We start from the raw sequence: 22750 nt of genomic DNA on the forward strand, positions 1-22750 counted from the left end.
ACCACTAGGCTACCTGCCTCCTCTACACTCTAACCACTAGGCTACCCTACCACCTCTACACTCTAACCACCCGGCTACCTGCCGCCCCTACACTCTAACCATTAGGCTACCTGCCGCCTCTACACTCTAACCACTAGGCTACCCTGCCTCCTCTACACTCTAACCACTAGGCTACCCTACCACCTCTACACTCTAACCACTCGGCTACCTGCCGCCCCTACACTCTAACCACTAGGCTACCTGCCTCCACTACACTCTAACCACTAGACTACCTGCCTCCTCTACACTCTAACCACTAGGCTACCTGCCTCCTCTACACTCTAACCACTAGGCTACCCTGCCTCCTCTACACTCTAACCACTAGGCTACCTGCCACCTCTACACTCTAACCACTAGGCTACCTGCCTCCTCTACACTCTAACCACTAGGCTACCCTGCCTCCTCTACACTCTAACCACTAGGCTACCCTGCCTCCTCTACCCTCTAACCACTAGGCTACCTGCCACCTCTACACTCTAAACACTAGGCTACCTGCCACCTCTACACTCTAACCACTAGGCTACCTGCCTCCTCTACACTCTAACCACTAGGCTACCTGCCTCCTCTACACTCTAACCACTAGGCTACCTGCCTCCTCTACACTCTAACCACTAGGCTACCTACCTCCTCTACACTCTAACCACTAGACTACCTGCCTCCTCTACACTCTAAACACTAGACTACCTGCCGCCCCATGTCCGAACACCATCCAGTTTTGATTTCTAATTTCCATATTTTTTTCCCAACTGTGCTGTGATGTTTCACAAACGTTCTGGACCTTTCTATTGTCATAGTTTCTACAGACTGTAAAATGAAAGATAAAACACCTTCGCTATGAAGAGATTTAGATTTTTATTATTATTATTATCAACACGGTGATAAGAGCATGCACTTCATCTTCTCCTCTGGTCCTCCTCCTCCTCTTCCTCCTTCTCATATCTTTCCCTCTGTTGGAAACAACAGGGTCACGTTCAGTTGGGAGCAAAACAGTAGAAAACGTTTTGAAATGTAGAACATGCTACTAACCTACATAAACTATCTCCAGTGACAACACGGAATAAAACGTTCTATTCTGATGACCTCCACCGTTTCCTTAAATGGCACCGACACAGATGATACATGGAAAGCAAGTGACGTGACCGATTGAAACGCTTATTTAGCGCGCATCGCTAACTAGGCTAGCCGTTTCACATCCGTTACACTATTTCAAGAAGCAGACAATACCCCTCCTAACCAGACTCACCTGCTGATCCTGCTGTATCAGTAAATACGTTCTGCCTGCTCTCCTTCCAGGCTGTCAGGAGTAGCAGGTCACTGTGTGACGCCGTCTCAACGGAACGACTGTACTTCCTGATCATACTGCAGGCACGGGCACTACCCACAAACACCTGACAATCACAACGGAAAAAAAAAGAAAAAAAGTTTATTTTTATTTTTATAAATTCCTTTTATTTTACGTCAGCAGTTTTCAGAAACTGTTTTTTACAGATACCCAGCCCCCCAAAAAAAAAAAACACCCCAAAAGAGACAGCAATGTAGAGGTTGGCAGAAGGACAGCGCCTAGGAACAACTCCCTAGAAGGCAGGAACCTAGGAAGAAACCTAGAGGAGGAACCTAGAGGAGGAACCAGGCCCAGACGGGATCGCCTTTACATGCCAAGTACATTTCCATGTAACCATGGTGACGACAATACATAGAATATACAAGACAGAAGAATCTATCTGCCCTGGTCACATAGGCTGTGGCCCCTATCAGCCCTGGTCACATAGGCTGTGGCCCCTATCAGCCCTGGTCACATAGGCTGTGGCCCCTATCAGCCCTGGTCACATAGGCTGTGGCCCCTATCAGCCCTGGTCACACAGGCTGTGTCCCCTATCAGCCCTGGTCACACAGGCTGTGTCCCCTATCAGCCCTGGTCACACAGGCTGTGTCCCCTATCAGCCCTGGTCACATAGGCTATGTCCCCTATCAGCCCTGGTCACATAGGGTGTGTCCCCTATCAGCCCTGGTCACATAAGCTGTGTCCCCTATCAGCCCTGGTCACATAGGCTGTGTCCCCTATCAGCCCTGGTCACACAGGCTGTTTCCACTATATAAGAAGGATCATGGGTCTATCTATAAACTAGGGTGCCATTTGGGACCCATCCATAATGTATATGGGTCTATCTATAAACTAGTGTGCCATTTGGGACCCATCCATAATGTATATGGGTCTATCTATAAACTAGTGTGCCATTTGGGACCCATCCATAATGTATATGGGTCTATCTATAAACTAGTGTGCCATTTGGGACCCATACAAAATGTATATGGGTCTATCTATAAACTAGTGTGCCATTTGGGACCCATACAAAATGTATATGGATCTATCTATAAACTAGTGTGCCATTTGGGACCCAATCCAAAATGTATATGGGTCTATCTATAAACTAGGGTGCCAGTGTGGGACCCATCCATAATGTATATGGGTCTATCTATAAACTAGGGTGCCAGTGTGGGTGTCCTACGCTGGACAACTTGTTACAGCTGTTGATAAGTCCCCTTCAGAATGTATTCACACCCATTGACCTCTTCCACATTTTGTTGTGTTACAGCCTGAATTCAAAATGGATTAAATTGTTTCGCTCACACCCATCCCACATAACACTCCATAATGACATCACAATACTCCATAATGACATCACAACACTCCATAATGACATCACAATACTCCATAATGACATCACAACACTCCATAATGACATCACAACACTCCATAATGGCATCACAACACTCCATAATGACATCATTAGAAAACGTTTGCTAATTCATTGAGAATTAAATAAAGAAATTTAATTTACATAAGTATTCACACCCCTGAGTGAAATAAGCAATAAGGCACAAGCGGGTGTGGTATAAGGCTAAGGGCTGTTCTTAGGCACGATGCAAGGCGGAGTGCCTGGGCACAGCCCTTAGCCGTGGTATATTGGCCATATACCTTAAACCCCGAGGTGCCTTATTGCTATTATAAACTGGTTACCAACATAATTAGAGCAGTAAAAAGACATGTTTTGTCATACGGTCTGATATACCACGGCTGTCAGCCAATCAGCATTCAGGGCTCGACCCACACAGTTTATAATACATGTTAGAATCACCTGTTATCTTATATGACCTGAAGAAGGGTCACCCCCCCCTCTTGTCTGTAAGGTTGCTCTGTTTCTAAACTCAGCAAAATAAGAAACGTCCCTTTTTCAGGACCCTGTCTTTCAAAGATAATTCGTAGAAATCCAAATAACTTCAAAGATCTTCATTGTAAAGGGTTTAAACACTGTTTCCCTGCTTATTGTAAAGGGTTTAAACACTGTTTCCCATGCTTATTGTAATGGGTTTAAACACTGTTTCCCATGCTTATTGTAATGGGTTTAAACACTGTTTCCCATGCTTATTGTAATGGGTTTAAACACTGTTTCCCATGCTTATTGTAATGAGTTTAAACACTGTTTCCCATGCTTATTGTAATGGGTTTAAACACTGTTTCCCATGCATTGTTCAATGAACCATAAACAATTAATGAACATGCACCTGTGGAACGGTCGTTAAGACACTAACAGGTTACAGACGGTTGACAATTAAGGTCACAGTTATTAAAACTTAGGACACTAAAGAGGCCTTTCTCCTGACTCAGGGTCTTCTGCCCAGGGTTCCTGCTCATCTGTATGAACGTACCTTAGGCATGCTGCAAGGAGGCATGAGGACTGCAGATGTGGTCAGGGAAATAAATGGCAATGTCTGTACTGTGAGATGACTAAAACAGCGCTACAGGGAGACAGGACGGACAGCTGATCATCCTCGCAGTGGCAGACCACGTGTAACAACACCTGCACAGGATTGGTACATCCGAACATCACATCTGCGGGACAGGTACAGGATGGCAACAACAACTGCCCGAGTTACACCAGGAACGCACAATCCCTCCATCAGTGCTCAGACTGTCCGCAATAGGCTGAGAGCGGCTGGACTGAGGGGTTGTAGGCCTGTTGTAAGGCAGGTCCTCACCAGACTTCACTGGCAACAATGTCACCTATGGGCACAAACCCACCGTTGCTGGACCAGACAGGACTGGCAAGAAGTGCTCTTCACTAACGAGTCGTGGTTTTGTCTCACCAGGGGTGATGGTCGGATTCGCGTTCGAAGGAATGAGTGTTACACCGAGGCCTGTACTCTGGAGCGGGATCGATTTGGAGGTGGAGGGACCGTCATGGTCTGGGGCGGTGTGTCACAGCATCATCGGACTGAGCTTGTTGTCATTGCAGGCAATCTCAACGCTGTGCGTTACAGGGAAGACATCCTCCTCCCTCATGTGGTACCCTTCCTGCAGGCTCATCCTGACATGACCCTCCAGCATGACAATGCCACCTGCCATACTGCTCATTCTGTGTGTGAGTTCCTGCAAGACAGGAATGCCAGTATTCTGCCATGGCCAGCGAAGAGCCCGGATCTCAATCCCATTGAGCACGCCTGGGACCCGTTGGATCGGAGGGTAAGGGCTAGGGCCATTCCTCCCAGAAATGTCTGGGAACTTGCAGGTGCCTTGGTGGAAGAGTGGGGTAACATCTCACAGCAAGAACTGGCAAATCTGGTGCAGTCCATGAGGAGGAGATGCACTGCAGTACTTAATGCAGCTGGTGGCCACACCAGATACTGACTGTTACTTTTGATTTTGACCCCCCCCCCCTCCTTTGTTCAGGGACACATTATTCCATTTCTGTTAGTCACATGTCTGTGGAACTTGTTAAATTTATGTCTCAGTTGTTGAATCTTGTTATGTTCATACAAATATTTACACATTTTAAGTTTGCTGAAAATAAACGCAGTTGACATTGAGAAGGACGTTTTTTTTTTTTTTTTGCTGAGTTTAGTTTCCCTTTTGTAACATATATAACTGTTATATAACTGTTTCTAAACTGTCCTGTTCTAACTTTCTGTGAAATGATCTTTAATGGTTCCTGTTGTCCCAGGATGTGTGGGGAGTGGACATGTCCCTGGTATGATTAGTCTTTCTCTAGGCCAGCTGTGGTGATAAGCAGAAGCACCCGACTCAATCCAAGGGCATGTGAAACACCCCCCTCCCTCCCCATCCTGGGTCTGTATAAATGTCTGTGAGAACAAAGAGAGACTCTATCTAGTTTCCCCTTGCATACATGCTCGTCATAAAGCTTTTGAATATTGAGATCGGACTGCCTTCTGAGTCATTTTTCCACCACAATTCTTGGTGCCGTGACCCCGGATCGCAACAGCAGGACCCGGACCCATATCGCCCGCTGGGAAACAAGACAACTCCTGTGCCAAAACTAAGAGGTAAGGGACCTTTCTCACAATCCATATATGAGTTGTCTATTTCTCTAGTGGGTGGTGGGGTTACAGCTGTGAATCTTTCTGGGTAAGTCTAAGAGCTGTGCACACCTGGATTGTACAATATTTGCACATTATTCTTTTTAAAATTCTTTAAGTTCTGTCAAGTTGGTAGTTAAGTCTTGCCATAGATTTTAAAGTGGATTTAAGTCAAAACTTGTAACTAGGCCACTCAGGAACATTCAATGTCATCTTGGTAAGCAACTCCAGGATATATTTGGCCTTGTGTTTTAGGTTATTGTCCTGCTGAAAGGTGAATTTGTCCCCCATTGTCTGTCTGAAAGCAGACTGAACCAGGTTCTCCTCTAGGATTTTGCCTGTGCTTATAGCTGTATTCCGTTTATTTTTATCCATGTTATGGATGACAAGCATACCCATAACATGATGCAGCCACCACCATGCTTGAAAATATGAAGAGTGTTACTCAGTGATGTGCTGTGTTTGATTTGTGCCAAACATAACGCTTTGTATTCAGGACATAAAGTTAATTTCTTTGCCACATTTTTTACTTTAGTGCCTTATAGCAAACAAGATGCACAATTCTGTACAGGCTTCATTGTTTTCACTCTGTCATTTAGGTTTGTATTGTGGAGTAACTACAATGTTGTTGATCCATCCTCGGTGTTCTACCTATCACAGCCATTAAACTCTGTAATTGTTTTAATGTCACCATTGGCCTCATGGTGAAATCCCTGAGAGGTTTCCTTCCACTCTGGTAACTGAGTTAGGAAGCATGCCTGTATCTTAGTATTGACTGGGTGTATTGATACACCATCCAAAGTGTGATCAATAACTTCACCCTGCTCAAACGGTTACTCAATATCTTTTTTTACCCATCTACCAATATGTGCCTTTCTTTGCAAGTCAAGGGAAAAACCTCCCTGGTCTTTGTGGTTGAATCTGTGTTTGAAGGTCCCTCTATTGAGGGACCTTACAGATAATTGTATGTGTGTGGTAGAGATGAGGATGTCATTAATAATCATGTTAAACACTATTATTGAACACAGAGTGAGTCCATGCAACTTATTATGTGACTTGTTGAGCACATTTTTACTCCAGAACTTATTTTAGGTTTGCCATAACAAAGGGGTTGAATACTGATTGACTCAAGACATTTCAGCAATACATTTTTAATTCATTCGTAAACATTTCAAAAAACATATTTCCACTTTGATATTATGGAGTAATGTGGTTAGGACAGTGGAGTAATGTGGTTAGGACAGTGATAGAAAATCTCAATTGAATCCATTTTAAATTCCGTCTGTAACAGCATGTGGAAGAAGGCAAGGGGTGTGAATATACAGTGCCTTGCGAACGTATTCGGCCCCCTTGAACTTTGCGACCTTTTGCCACATTTCAGGCTTCAAACATAAAGATATAAAACTGTATTTTTTTGTGAAGAATCAACAACAAGTGGGACACAATCATGAAGTGGAACGACATTTATTGGATATTTCAAATTTTTTAACAAATCAACTGAAAAATTGGGCGTGCAAAATTACTGTACTGTACATACTGAAGGCTCTGTACTCAGTAACATTCACAACATGATTTAAAACCTACAGTCTCATGGTTGGTGCCTTGACAGATTTTGTCCAAAATCAGGTTAGTTGGTAGGATAATGAGGTGGTGGTTAATGAGTGTAGGGTTAGTTGGTAGGATAATGAGGTGGTGGGTTAGTTGGTAGGATAATGAGGTGGTGGGTTAGTTGGTAGGATAATGAGGTGATGGTTAATGAGTGTAGGGTTAGTTGGTAGGATAATGAGGTGGTGGGTTAGTTGGTAGGATAATGAGGTGGTGGTTAATGAGTGTAGGGTTAGTTGTTAGGATAATGAGGTGATGGGTTTTAATGAGTGTAGGGTTAGTTGGTAGGATAATGAGGTGGTGGGTTTAATGAGTGTAGGGTTAGTTGGTAGGATAATGAGGTGATGGTTATGAGTGTAGGGTTAGTTGGTAGGATAATGAGGTGGTGGTTAATGAGTGTAGGGTTAGTTGGTAGGATAATGAGGTGGTGGGTTAGTTGGTAGGATAATGAGGTGGTGGGTTAGTTGGTAGGATAATGAGGTGGTGGTTAATGAGTGTAGGGTTAGTTGGTAGGATAATGAGGTGATGGGTTTTAATGAGTGTAGGGTTAGTTGGTAGGATAATGAGGTGGTGGGTTTTAATGAGTGTAGGGTTAGTTGGTAGGATAATGAGGTGATGGTTAATGAGTGTAGGGTTAGTTGGTAGGATAATGAGGTGGTGGTTAATGAGTGTAGGGTTAGTTGGTAGGATAATGAGGTGGTGGTTAATGAGTGTAGGGTTAGTTGGTAGGATAATGAGGTGGTGGTTAATGAGTGTAGGGTTAGTTGGTAGGATAATGACGTGATGGGTTTTAATGAGTGTAGGGTTAGTTGGTAGGATAATGAGGTGGTGGGTTTTAATGAGTGTAGGGTTAGTTGGTAGGATAATGAGGTGATGGTTAATGAGAGTAGGATTAGTTGGTAGGATAATGAGGTGGTGGGTTAGTTGGTAGGGTAATGACGTGGTGGGTTAGTTGGAAGGGTAATGAGGTGGTGAGTTTTAATGAGTGTAGGGTTAGTTGGTAGGGTAATGACGTGGTGGGTTAGTTGGTAGGGTAATGAGGTGGTGAGTTTTAATGAGTGTGGGGTTAGTTGGTAGGGTAATGAGGTGGTGGGTTAGTTGGTAGGGTAATGAGTGGAGGGTTAGTTGGTAGGGTAATGAGGTGGTGGGTTAGTTGGTAGGGTAATGAGGTGGTGAGTTTTAATGAGTGTAGGGTTAGTTGGTAGGGTAATGAGGTGGTGGGTTAGTTGGTAGGGTAATGAGTGTAGGGTTAGTTGGAAGGGTAATGAGGTGGTGGGTTTTAATGGGTGTAGGGTTAGTTGGTAGGGTAATGAGTGTAGGGTTAGTTGGTAGGGTAATGAGTGTAGGGTTAGTTGGTAGGGTAATGAGTGTAGGGTTAGTTGGTAGGGTAATGAGTGTAGGGTTAGTTGGTAGGGTAATGAGTGTAGGGTTAGTTGGTAGGGTAATGAGTGTAGGGTTAGTTGGTAGGGTAATGAGTATAGGGTTAGTTGGTAGGGTAATGAGTGTAGGGTTAGTTGGTAGGGTAATGAGTGTAGGGTTAGTTGGTAGGGTAATGAGTATAGGTTTAGTTGGTAGGGTAATGAGTGTAGGGTTAGTTGGTTGAGTAATTAGAATCTAAATTAGAATGTCAAGGCCCAAAGAAGTATTCTTAAAGTGGCAATGTCCACATTATTACCTCGTAGTTTAGAATGTAAGAACACTTAGAATGTCAATTAGAATGTCAATTAGAATGTCAATTAGAAAATCAAGGCCTAAAGAAGTATTCTTAAAGTGATAATGGCACTTTTTTAAAACACTTTTTACATGTTATTTTATATTAGACCCTAATGTACAATTATATAAATTATACAATTGTATAACATTGAGGTCCTTGCAAATTACCTTTAACTGCTTGAAAAAGTCCCTGAAAGTAATTGAATTTGACTTGTCAATGTTAGTATGACCCCTGCTTATAGGATGTATAGTCCTGTTGTTGTGGAGTTATGGGACAATTTGCATTACTTGTGTTCTTCTAAGAACACATTAGAAACTGCATGAAAATCTTTTTTATTTTTTGTCACAAACCATTTTGAGATGTTGATCCCAATGTCACACACTGGGCCCCATTATTTATAGAAAGAGCATCATACCTGAGCCCTCTGGAGCAGGGGGACCTCCTCCAGGTCACGGGCGATCTCGTACCCCCCGTTCAAAGTACGTACAGCCTCTTTCGTACTGACCCTGAGGAGAGAGTGTGAGGGGTGAGAGAGAGAGAGAGAGGGGGGAGATAGACAGAGAGAGAGGAATACGAGAGGGGAAAGACAGAGAGAGAGGAATACGAGAGGGGGAAAGACAGAGAGAGAGAGAGAGGGGGGAGATAGACAGAGAGAGAGAGAGAGAGAGAGACAGAGAGAGAGAGAGAGAGGGGGATAGACAGAGAGAGAGAGAGACAGAGAGAGAGAGAGAGATAGAGAGAGAGAGAGGGGGAGATAGAGAGAGAGAGAGAGAGAGAGAGAGAGAGAGACAGAGAGAGAGGAATATGAGAGGGGGATAGATGGAGAGAGAGAGAGATAGAGAGAGAGAGACAGAGAGAGAGAGAGAGGGGGATAGACAGAGAGAGAGACAGAGAGAGAGAGGGGGGAGATAGAGAGAGAGACAGAGAGAGAGAGATAGAGAGAGATAGAGAGAGACAGAGAGAGAGAGAGAGGGGGATAGACAGAGCGTAGGGAAGATGCTTATTTTGAAAAGTGGAATAAATGCATGTTGTCAAATTGTAAAATATCAACTCTCTGAATTCTTATTTTGTCCCCTCCCTCCCCCCCTCTAGAGTTGAAGATACCTCCTAGACACATGCTCTCTCCCTCCCTATCTCCCCCACCCTCCCTCCCTCCCTTGCTCCCCACTCCCCTCCCTCCCGCCCTCCCCCACCCACCCTATCTCCCTCCCTCCCCCTCCCTCTCTCCCTCCCTCTCTTACTCTAGAGTTGAAGATGACTCCTAGACACATGCATGCTTCCTCTAGGTTGTGGTATTGGTTGTTGCCCTGGGAAACCTCTGCAAACTTCTCCAGATACTGGACCGTCTCACTCAGCTTCCCCTCACTAGGACACACACACAAACTGTATAGGAACCTTCCACCGAAGGTCCAACAACACAAAATGTCAGGTGTGTGTGTCTATCCTTCAGCGTGTCTGTGTCCGTCTGTCCTTCAGTGTGTCTGTGTCCGTCTGTCCTTCAGTGTGTCTGTGTGTGTCTGTCCTTCAGTGTGTCTGTGTCCGTCTGTCCTTCAGCGTGTCTGTGTCCGTCTGTCCTTCAGCGTGTCTGTCCTTCAGTGTGTCTGTGTGTGTCTATCCTTCAGTGTGTCTGTCCTTCAGCGTGTCTGTGTGTGTCCATCCTTCAGCGTGTCTGTGTCCGTCTGTCCTTCAGTGTGTCTGTGTGTGTCTGTCCTTCAGTGTGTCTGTGTGTGTCTGTCCTTCAGTGTGTCTGTGTGTGTCTGTCCTTCAGTGTGTCTGTGTCCGTCTGTCCTTCAGCGTGTCTGTGTCCGTCTGTCCTTCAGCGTGTCTGTCCTTCAGTGTGTCTGTGTCCGTCTGTCCTTCAGCGTGTCTGTCCTTCAGTGTGTCTGTGTGTGTCTGTCCTTCAGTGTGTCTGTCCTTCAGTGTGTCTGTGTGTGTCTGTCCTTCAGTGTGTCTGTGTGTGTCCGTCCTTCAGTGTGTCTGTGTGTGTCTGTTCCTCAGTGTGTCTGTCCTTCAGCGTGTCTGTGTCCGTCTGTCCTTCAGTGTGTCTGTCCTTCAGTGTGTCTGTCCTTCAGTGTGTCTGTGTATGTCTGTCCTTCAGTGTGTCTGTCCTTCAGCGTGTCTGTGTCCGTCTGTCCTTCAGTGTGTCTGTGTATGTCTGTCCTTCAGTGTGTCTGTCCTTCAGTGTGTCTGTGTGTGTCTGTTCTTCAGTGTGTATCTGTGTGTGTTCGTCCATCCTTCTGTGTGTGTCTTTGTGTGTAAAATAGTGCTGAGCGATAGTGATTAGTGCTTTATGAGGTAGGTTCGGTTAGATTATTAATAAATAATCAGTTTGGCTTCCCGGGTGGCGCAGTGGTCTAGGGCACTGCATCGCAGCGCTAGCTGTGCCACCAGAGACTCTGCGTTCGAGCACAGGCTCTGTCGCAGCCGGCCACGACCGGGAGGCCCGTGTGGCGACATACAATTGGCCTAGATATCCTTGTCTCATCGCGCACCAGCGACTCCTGTGGCGGGCCGGGCGCAGTGCGTGCTAACCAAGGTAGCCAGGTGCACGGTGTTTCCTCCGACACATTGGTGCGGCTGGCTTCCGGGTTGGAGGGCGCTGTGTTAAGAAGCAGTGCGGCTTGGTTGGGTTGTGTATCGGAGGACGCATGACTTTCAACCTTCGTCTCTCCCGAGCCCGTACGGGAGTTGTAGCGATGAGACAAGATAGTAATTACTAACAATTGGATACCACGAAAAAGGGGGTAAAATAACATTTAAAAATTTTAAATCAGTTTTAGATTTTCGGTTTCAATATAGTTTTTCAACATTAAATTCATTATGAAATATAATATAATTAATATAATATAATATAATATAATTAATTACAATGATTTAGAGCTTTTTAATGGAAATTCCAAAACCTAAAATAGTGAACATTCAATGGCCAAAACATTCCATTGTCTCTGTCAGGTTCATATTGGGTCGGCATCAATAGAAACATAGGAAATTACTATGAAATAAAAACATTTTTCAGTTGTGATTATTACTTAGTTTATATTGGGTGACTTTCTTATTTATCATTCCTCAAAGTAATCACCTGTCTGTAGTAATCACCTGTCTGTAGTAATCACCTGTCTGTAGTAATCACCTGTCTGTAGTATTCACCTGTCTGTAGTATTCACCTGTCTGTAGTAATCACCTGTCTGTAGTAATCACCTCTCTGTAGTATTCACCTGTCTGTAGTATTCACCTGTCTGTAGTAATCACCTCTCTGTAGTATTCACCTGTCTGTAGTATTCACCTGTCTGTAGTATTCACCTGTCTGTAGTAATCACCTGTCTGTAGTATTCACCTGTCTGTAGTAATCACCTGTCTGTAGTATTCACCTGTCTGTAGTAATCACCTGTCTGTAGTATTCACCTGTCTGTAGTAATCACCTGTCTGTAGTAATCACCTGTCTGTAGTAATCACCTGTCTGTAGTAATCACCTGTATGTAGTAATCACCTGTCTGTAGTAATCACCTGTCTGTAGTAATCACCTGTCTGTAGTAATCACCTGTCTGTAGTATTCACCTGTCTGTAGTAATCACCTGTCTGTAGTATTCACCTGTCTGTAGTATTCACCTGTCTGTAGTAATCACCTGTCTGTAGTAATCACCTGTCTGTAGTAATCACCTGTCTGTAGTATTCACCTGTCTGTAGTAATCACCTGTCTGTAGTAATCACCTGTCTGTAGTAATCACCTGTCTGTAGTAATCACCTGTCTGTAGTAATCACCTGTCTGTAGTAATCACCTGTCTGTAGTAATCACCTGTCTGTAGTAATCACCTGTCTGTAGTAATCATTACTACTTCTTCAAAGTAGATGTGGCATAGTAACTCTGTATTCCTCTCTCTTGTTGTTAGATGGTATATCTGGTCTGTGTGTATCTAACATAACAGTGGATCCCTCTCTCTTGTTGTTAGATGGTATATCTGGTCTGTGTGTATCTAACATAACAGTGGATCCCTCTCTCTTGTTGTTAGATGGTATATCTGGTCTGTGTGTATCTAACATAACAGTGAATCCCTCTCTCTTGTTGTTAGATGGTATATCTGGTCTGTGTGTATCTAACCTAACAGGGGTAAAAGTGGATCCATCCAGAGATCTGTAAATAATGACAAGATGCTCATGTTTCCTCCCTAACAATGGGAGCCAAAATTAATCCCATAGAAACTAATCGTACAGATTTTGGACAGATTTTGGAGAGAGTGAAACCTCTCGCTTCACATCTTCCTCTCTGGTCTGTCTAAGCCCCCCCCCCTCCCACTGCCGCAATGGATTATGGTCAATGTAGTTAATTATCATGTTTTGGCGCTGGACTAGGTTGAATATTTGCTTAATGAAAACTACAACTCCCTTCAGCCATGTGTCTCACATAATTCTGGACATGATTTCTCTCTAGAGAAATGGCACGTTGGGCACACATAAAACAATACAGAGCTAAATGGAATTGAAGTCATTGAACCGGCGTTGATAATAACCGAATGTGGTTAATGGCTCAGCACTACCAGTCTACCTCTCCAGTGACTTGGCTATGGCTTTATAGGCCTTCCCCAGTCCTCCTGCGTCCCCCAGGGCTGTTGACATCTCCATGTACATGTTCAGGAAGCGCTTGGCTGTCACCTAAAATTAGTAGAATTTATTTGGGAAAATAATACACCAGATGTACATTTGATCCCAGAGAATAGATCCCAGAGGATAGATCCCAGAGAATAGATCCCAGAGAAAAGATCCCAGAGAATAGATCCCAGAGAACAGATCCCAGACGACAGATCCCAGAGAATAGATCCCAGAGAACAGATCCAAGAGAACAGGTCCCAGATGACAGATCCCAGAGGACAGATCCCAGAGAATAGATCCCAGAAAATAGATCCCAGAGGACAGATCCCAGAGAATAGATCCCAGAGGATAGATCCCAGAGGATAGATCCCAGAGAACAGATCCCAGAGAACAGATCCCAGACGACAGATCCCAGAGGACAGATCCCAGAGAATAGATCCCAGAGAATAGATCCCAGAGAATAGATCCCAGAGGACAGATCCCAGAGAATATATCCCAGAGAATAGATCCCAGAGAATAGATCCCAGAGAATAGATCCCAGAGGACAGATCCCAGAGAATAGATCCCAGAGAATAGGTCCCAGAGAATAGATCCCAGAGAATAGATCCCAGAGGACAGATCCCAGAGAATAGATCCCAGAGAATAGATCCCAGAGAATAGATCCCAGAGAATAGATCCCAGAGGACAGATCCCAGAGAATAGATCCCAGAGAATAGATCCCAGAGAATAGATCCCAGAGGACAGATCCCAGAGAATAGATCCCAGAGAATAGATCCCAGAGGACAGATCCCAGAGAATAGATCCCAGAGAATAGATCCCAGAGAATAGATCCCAGAGAATAGATCCCAGAGAATAGATCCCAGAATAGATCCCAGAGAATAGATCCCAGAGAATAGATCCCAGAGAACAGATCCCAGAGGAGAGATCCCAGAGAATAGATCCCAGAGGACAGATCCCAGAGAATACATCCCAGAGGAGAGATCCCAGAGAATAGATCCCAGAGAATAGATCCCAGAGAATAGATCCCAGAGGACAGATCCCAGAGAATAAATCCCAGAGAATAGATCCCAGAGGACAGATCCCAGAGAATAGATCCCAGAGGACAGATCCCAGAGAATAGATCCCAGAGAATAGATCCCAGAGAATAGAGAGGACAGATCCCAGAGAATAGATCCCAGAGAATAGATCCCAGAGAATAGATCCCAGAAAATAGATCCCAGAGGACAGATCCCAGAATAGATCCCAGAGAATAGATCCCAGAGAATAGATCCCAGAGAACAGATCCCAGAGGAGAGATCCCAGAGAATAGATCCCAGAGGACAGATCCCAGAGAATACATCCCAGAGGAGAGATCCCAGAGAATAGATCCCAGAGAATAGATCCCAGAGAATAGATCCCAGAGGACAGATCCCAGAGAATAAATCCCAGAGAATAGATCCCAGAGGACAGATCCCAGAGAATAGATCCCAGGGAATAGATCCCAGAGGACAGATCCCAGAGAATAGATCCCAGAGAATAGATCCCAGAGAATAGATCCCAGAGGACAGATCCCAGAGAATAGATCCCAGAGAATAGATCCCAGAGAATAGATCCCAGAGAATAGATCCCAGAGGACAGATCCCAGAGAATAGATCCCAGAGAATAGATCCCAGAGAATAGATCCCAGAGGACAGATCCCAGAGAATAGATCCCAGAGAATAGATCCCAGAGGACAGATCCCAGAGAATAGATCCCAGAGAATAGATCCCAGAGAATAGATCCCAAAGGACAGATCCCAGAGAATAGATCCCAGAGAATAGATCCCAGAGAATAGATCCCAGAGAATAGATCCCAGAATAGATCCCAGAGAATAGATCCCAGAGAATAGATCCCAGAGAACAGATCCCAGAGGAGAGATCCCAGAGAATAGATCCCAGAGGACAGATCCCAGAGAATACATCCCAGAGAAGAGATCCCAGAGAATAGATCCCAGAGAATAGATCCCAGAGAATAGATCCCAGAGGACAGATCCCAGAGAATAAATCCCAGAGAATAGATCCCAGAGGACAGATCCCAGAGAATAGATCCCAGGGAATAGATCCCAGAGAATAGATCCCAGAGGACAGATCCCAGAGAATAGATCCCAGAGAAAAGATCCTAGAGGAGAGATCCCAGAGAATAGATCCCAGAGAATAGATCCCAGAGAATAGATCCCAGAGGAGAGATCCCAGAGAATAGATCCCAGAGATCCCAGAAAGAGATCCCAGAAAGAGATCCCAGAAGAGAGCACTTATAATTAAAACACTTTCCAAAGTGGTCCTCCTGGTAAAAAATTTACATCTAATGATTTTTAAAAAAGCAACAAAACAAAAACACTTAATTCATTTAGAGCAGTGTTTCCCAACTCCAGTCCCCAGTACCCCAACAGCCCAACTCCAGTCCTCCAGTCCTCCCAACAGCCCAACTCCAGTCCTCCAGTCCCCCAACAGCCCAACTCCAGTCCTCCAGTCCCCCAACAGCCCACTCCAGTCCTCCAGTCCCCCAACAGTCCAACTCCAGTCCTCCAGTCCTCCAGTCCTCCCAACAGCCTAACTCCAGTCCTCCAGTCCTCCCAACAGCCCAACTCCAGTCCTCCAGTCCCCCAACAGCCCAACTCCAGTCCTCCAGTCCCCCAACAGCCTAACTCCAGTCCTCCAGTCCTCCAGTCCCCCAGTCCTCCAGTACCCCAACAGCCCAACTCCAGTCCTCCAGTACCCCAACAGCCCAACTCCAGTCCTCCAGTTCTCAGTACCCCAACAGCCCAACTCCAGTCCTCCAGTCCTCCAGTCCTCCCAACAGCCCAACTCCAGTCCCCCAGTCCTCCAGTACCCCAACAGCCCAACTCCAGTCCTCCAGTCCCCCCAACAGTCCCTCCAGTCCTCCAGTACCCCAACAGCCCAACTCCAGTCCTCCAGTACCCCAACAGCCCAACTCCAGTCCCCATTCCTCCAGTACCCCAACAGCCCAACTCCAGTCCCCCAGTCCTCCAGTACCCCAACAGCCCAACTCGAGTCCTCCAGTCCTCCAGTCCCCCAGTCCACCCAACAGCCCAACTCCAGTCCTCCAGTCCTCCAGTCCCCCAGTCCTCCAGTACCCCAACACCCCAACTCCAGTCCTCCAGTCCTCCAGTCCACCAGTCCCCCAGTCCACCCAACAGCCCAACTCCAGTCCCCCCAACAGCCCAACTCCAGTCCCCCAGTCCCCCAGTCCTCCAGTCCTCCAGTCCACCAGTCCTCCAGTCCTCCAGTCCACCCAACAGCCCAACTCCAGTCCTCCAGTCCACCAGTCCTCCCAACAGCCCAACTCCAGTCCTCCAGTCCTCCAGTCCACCAGTCCCCCAGTCCTCCCAACAGCCCAACTCCAGTCCTCCAGTCCACCCAACAGCCCAACTCCAGTCCTCCAGTCCCCCAACAGCCCAACTCCAGTCCTCCAGTCCTCCCAACAGCCCAACTCCAGTCCTCCAGTCCACCCAACAGCCCAACTCCAGTCCTCCAGTCCCCCAACAGCCCAACTCCAGTCCTCCAGTCCACCAGTCCTCCAGTCCTCCAGTCCCCCAACAGCCCAACTCCAGTCCTCCAGTCCCCCAACAGCCCAACTCCAGTCCTCCAGTCCACCAGTCCTCCAGTCCTCCAGTCCCCCAACAGCCCAACTCCAGTCCTCCAGTCCACCCAACAGCCCAACTCCAGTCCTCCAGTCCACCAGTCCTCCCAACAGCCCAACTCCAGTCCTCCAGTCCTCCAGTCCACCAGTCCCCCAGTCCTCCCAACAGCCTAACTCCAGTCCTCCAGTCCTCCCAACAGCCCAACTCCAGTCCTCCAGTCCCCCAACAGCCCAACTCCAGTCCTCCAGTCCCCCAACAGCCTAACTCCAGTCCTCCAGTCCTCCAGTCCCCCAGTCCTCCAGTCCTCCAGTACCCCAACAGCCCAACTCCAGTCCTCCAGTACCCCAACAGCCCAACTCCAGTCCCCCAGTTCCTCCAGTACCCCAACAGCCCAACTCCAGTCCCCAGTCCTCCAGTCCTCCCAACAGCCCAACTCCAGTCCCCAGTCCTCCCCAGTCCACCCAACAGCCCAACTCCAGTCCTCCAGTCCCCCAGTCCCCCAGTCCTCCAGTACCCCAACACCCCAACTCCAGTCCTCCAGTCCTCCAGTCCACCAGTCCCCAGTCCACCTCCAGCCCAACTCCAGTACCCCAACAGCCCAACTCCAGTCCCCCCCCAGTCCCCCAGTCCTCCAGTCCACCAGTCCTCCAGTCCTCCAGTCCACCCAACAGCCCACTCCACTCCAGTCCTCCAGTCCACCAGTCCTCCCAACAGCCCAACTCCAGTCCTCCAGTCCTCCAGTCCACCAGTCCCCAGTCCTCCCAACAGCCCAACTCCAGTCCCCCAGTCCACCCAACAGCCCAACTCCAGTCCTCCAGTCCCCCAACAGCCCAACTCCAGTCCTCCAGTCCTCCCAACAGCCCAACTCCAGTCCTCCAGTCCACCAGTCCCCCAGTCCACCCAACAGCCCAACTCCAGTCCTCCAGTCCCCCAACAGCCCAACTCCAGTCCTCCAGTCCACCAGTCCTCCAGTCCTCCAGTCCCCCAACAGCCCAACTCCAGTCCTCCAGTCCACCCAACAGCCCAACTCCATTCCTCCAGTCCACCAGTCCTCCAGTCCCCCAGTCCACCAGTCCTCCAGTCCTCCCAACAGCCCAACTCCAGTCCTCCAGTCCTCCAGTCCACCAGTCCTCCCAACTCCAGTCCTCCAGTCCACCCAACAGCCCAACTCCAGTCCTCCAGTCCCCCAACAGCCCAACTCCAGTCCTCCAGTCCTCCCAACAGCCCAACTCCAGTCCTCCAGTCCACCCAACAGCCCAACTCCAGTCCTCCAGTCCACCCAACAGCCCAACTCCAGTCCTCCAGTCCACCCAACAGCCCAACTCCAGTCCTCCAGTCCACCCAACAGCCCAACTCCAGTCCACCCAACAGCCCAACTCCAGTCCTCCAGTCCACCCAACAGCCCAACTCCAGTCCTCCAGTCCCCCAACAGCCCAACTCCAGTCCACCCAACAGCCCAACTCCAGTCCTCCAGTCCACCCAACAGCCCAACTCCAGTCCTCCAGTCCCCCAACAGCCCAACTCCAGTCCACCCAACAGGAGGAGGCCTGGAGGACTAGAGTTGGGCTGTTGGGAGGAAGTTGGGCTGTTGGGAACTGAGATGGGCTGTTGGGAGACTGGAGGACTAGAGGCCTGGAGGACTGGAGTTGGGCTGTTGGGAGGACTGGAGTTGGGCTGTTGGGAGGACTGGAGGACTGGAGTTGGGAAACACTGATTTAGAGGTACCTGGTCGCCGACACACTGATAGGCCAGACCCACACGGTAGGCCGCCTCCCCTCGATTCTATGGTCTCCCAGCTAGAGGAGACAGACAGACAGACAGACAGACAGACAGACAGACAGACAGACAGACAGACAGACAGACAGACAGACAGACAGACAGACAGACAGACAGACAGACAGACAGACAGACAGACAGACAGACAGACATGTATTGATTGAGAAATGAGAACATTTAGTGAGTTTTATTTGTAAAGCCACACACTGGTCTCCCTCACCTTCCTTGGCCATCTGGAAGGCCTTGCTCAGCGTGTCTATAGCAGCTCTGTAGTCGTTAGCCTGTAGTGGTCTGTCTGCCAGCTGGGTGTACACCCTCCAGAGACCCTCACAGGCCTGGCAGTGGAGAGACCTGCCCCCTCGCTGCGCCATGCCCGCCCTGCTGTCAGCTGGTAGAAACACTCATACTGCTCCCTGGCACTGTCTAACTGACCTAGAGGGAGAGATTGGGGAGGGGGGAGAGAGAGAGAGAGTGGGAGAGAGAGAGGATGTTGGGGGGAATGGGGAGAGAGAGAGAGAGAGAGAGAGAGAGGGAGAGAGAGGGGGAAAAGGGGGAGAGAGAGAGAGAAGGGGGGAGAGAGAAAGATGGGGGAGAGAGAAAGAGAGAGAGGAGGGGAATGGGGAGAGAGAGAGAAAAAGGGAGAGGGGGAGAGGGAGAGAGAGAGAGAGCGAGAGAGAGAGAGAGAGGGGATGGGGGAGAGAGAGAGAGAAAAAGGGAGAGGGGGAGAGAGAGATAGAGCAAGAGGAGAGAGAGAGAGAGAAAAGGGGAGAGAGAAAGAGAGAGAGAGAGAGAGGGAGACAGAGGGAGAGAGAGAGAGAGAGAGAGAGGGAGACAGAGGGAGAGAGAGACAGAGATGAGACATGAATGTCCATTTAGACCTGTCTCAGCCTCCTTCCTCCATCTACAGTATCTACACTCCCTGCGTGTGTGTGTATTATCTTGTTCCATGTGTGTGTGTCTGTGTGTGTGTGTGTGTATTACCTTGTTCCATAAGTGTGTGTGTGTGTGAATATTATCTTGTTCCATAAGTGTGTGTGTGTGTGTGTATTATCTTGTTCCATGTGTGTGTGTGTGTGTGTATTATCTTGTTCCATGTGTGTGTGTGTGTGTGTATTATCTTGTTCCATGTGTGTGTGTGTGTGTGTGTTACCTTGCTCCATAAGTGTGTGTGTGTGAATATTATCTTGTTCCATAAGTGTGTGTGTGTGTGTATTATCTTGTTCCATGTGTGTGTGTGTGTGTGTGTATTATCTTGTTCCAGTATTATCTTGTTCCATGTGTGTGTGTGTGTGTGTGTTACCTTGCTCCCGTGTGTATTATCTTGTTCCATGTGTGTGTGTGTGTGTGTATTATCTTGTTCCATGTGTGTGTGTGTGTGTGTATTATCTTGTTCCATGTGTGTGTGTATGTGTGTATTATCTTGTTCCATGTGTGTGTGTGTGTGTGTGTGTATTATCTTGTTCCATGTGTGTGTGTGTGTGTGTGTTACCTTGCTCCATGTGTGTGTGTGTGTGTGTATTACCTTGTTCCATGTGTGTGTGTGTGTGTGTATTATCTTGTTCCATGTGTGTGTGTATGTGTGTATTATCTTGTTCCATGTGTGTGTGTGTGTGTATTACCTTGTTCCATGTGTGTGTGTGTGTGTGTGTTACCTTGCTCCATGTAGACTTGTCCCATGTTAGCTAAAGCCTCAGCCTCCTTCCTCCCTCCATCTATCTTCACCCTGCGGGCCGAGGTCAGGCTGGTCTGGTAGAAGTGGCAGGACAACCACCTGTCCTCTGGCTCTCTGAAGTACTGGGCCAAAAACACCTGCTGGTCGTACACAGCACTCCACGCACCTGGCAGAGTAGAGATACACACACGGTGACTTACGGGTTCAATCTGCACCAGGTCAGAGGTTACCAGGTCAGGTAGTGTCTACCTGCTCTGAGAGCTGTCTCAGCCTTAGTCAGGTAGTGTCATAGTGTCTACCTGCTCTGTGAGCTGTCTCAGCCTTAGTCAGGTAGTGTCATAGTGTCTACCTGCTCTGAGAGCTGTCTCAGCCTTAGTCAGGTAGTGTCTACCTGCTCTGTGAGCTGTCTCAGCCTTAGTCAGGTAGTGTCATAGTGTCTACCTGCTCTGAGAGCCGTCTCAGCCTTAGTCAGGTAGTGTCATAGTGTCTACCTGCTCTGAGAGCCGTCTCAGCCTTAGTCAGGTAGTGTCATAGTGTCTACCTGCTCTGAGAGCTGTCTCAGCCTTAGTCAGGTAGTGTCATAGTGTCTACCTGCTCTGAGCTGTCTCAGCCTTAGTCAGGTAGTGTCATAGTGTCTACCTGCTCTGAGAGCTGTCTCAGCCTTAGTCAGGTAGTGTCATAGTGTCTACCTGCTCTGTGAGCTATCTCAGCCTTAGTCAGGTAGTGTCATAGTGTCTACCTGCTCTGAGAGCTGTCTCAGCCTTAGTCAGGTAGTGTCATAGTGTCTACCTGCTCTGAGAGCCGTCTCAGCCTTAGTCAGGTAGTGTCATAGTGTCTACCTGCTCTGAGAGCCTTGTCTCAGCCTTAGTCAGGTAGTGTCATAGTGTCTACCTGCTCTGAGAGCTGTCTCAGCCTTAGTCAGGTAGTGTCATAGTGTCTACCTGCTCTGAGAGTGTCTCAGCCTTAGTCAGGTAGTGTCATAGTGTCTACCTGTCTCTTAGTCAGGTAGTGTCATAGTGTCTACCTGCTCAGCCTTAGTCAGGTAGTGTCATAGTGTCTACCTGCTCTGAGAGCTGTCTCAGCTGTTAGTCAGGTAGTGTCATAGTGTCTACCTGCTCTGAGTGAGCTGAGAGCTGTCTCAGCCTTAGTCAGGTAGTGTCATAGTGTCTACCTGCTCTGAGAGCTGTCTCAGCCTTAGTCAGGTAGTGTCATAGTGTCTACCTGCTCTGAGAGCTGTCTCAGCCTTAGTCAGGTAGTGTCATAGTGTCTACCTGCTCTGAGAGCTGTCTCAGCCTTAGTCAGGTAGTGTCTACCTGCTCTACCTGCTCCAGCCTGAGGAGCCTTAGCTCCAGGTAGTGTCTAGTGTCTACCTGCTCTGAGAGCTGTCTCAAAGTGTCTACCTCTCTGAGAGCTGTCTCAGCCTTAGTCAGGTAGTGTCATAGTGTCTACCTGCTCTGAGAGCTGTCTCAGCCTTAGTCAGGTAGTGTCATAGTGTCTACCTGCTCTGAGATGTCTCAGCCTTAGTCAGGTAGTGTCATAGTGTCTACCTGCTCTGAGAGCTGTCTCAGCCTTAGTCAGGTAGTGTCTACCTGCTCTGAGAGCTGTCTCAGCCTTAGTCAGGTAGTGTCATAGTGTCTACCTGCTCTGAGAGCTGTCTCAGCCTTAGTCAGGTAGTGTCACCTGCTCTGAGAGCTGTCTCAGCCTTAGTCAGGTAGTGTCACAGTGTCTACCTGCTCTGAGAGCTGTCTCAGCCTTAGTCAGGTAGTGTCATAGTGTCTACCTGCTCTGAGAGCTGTCTCAGCCTTAGTCAGGTAGTGTCTACCTGCTCTGAGAGCTGTCTCAGCCTTAGTCAGGTAGTGTCATAGTGTCTACCTGCTCTGAGAGCTGTCTCAGCCTTAGTCAGGTAGTGTCACCTGCTCTGAGAGCTGTCTCAGCCTTAGTCAGGTAGTGTCATAGTGTCTACCTGCTCTGAGAGCTGTCTCAGCCTTAGTCAGGTAGTGTCATAGTGTCTACCTGCTCTGAGAGCTGTCTCAGCCTTAGTCAGGTAGTGTCATAGTGTCTACCTGCTCTGAGAGCTGTCTCAGCCTTAGTCAGGTAGTGTCATAGTGTCTACCTGCTCTGAGAGCCGTCTCAGCCTTAGTCAGGTAGTGTCTACCTGCTCTGAGAGCTGTCTCAGCCTTAGTCAGGTAGTGTCATAGTGTCTACCTGCTCTGTGAGCTGTCTCAGCCTTAGTCAGGTAGTGTCATAGTGTCTACCTGCTCTGAGAGCTGTCTCAGCCTTAGTCAGGTAGTGTCATAGTGTCTACCTGCTCTGAGAGCTGTATCAGCCTCAGGTAGTGTCTACCTGCTCTGAGAGCTGTCTCAGCCTT

At 47.8% G+C, this 22750-nt stretch overlaps 1 pseudogene; it reads right to left on the reverse strand.

Annotated features, from left to right (window-relative positions):
- Positions 1-867: 867 nt before the first annotated feature.
- Positions 868-22750, reverse strand: part of LOC121847561 — a 39772-nt pseudogene continuing 17889 nt past the window's right edge.

This window comes from Oncorhynchus tshawytscha, linkage group LG10 (genome assembly GCF_018296145.1).
Source record: "Oncorhynchus tshawytscha isolate Ot180627B linkage group LG10, Otsh_v2.0, whole genome shotgun sequence".
NCBI lineage: Eukaryota > Metazoa > Chordata > Actinopteri > Salmoniformes > Salmonidae > Oncorhynchus > Oncorhynchus tshawytscha.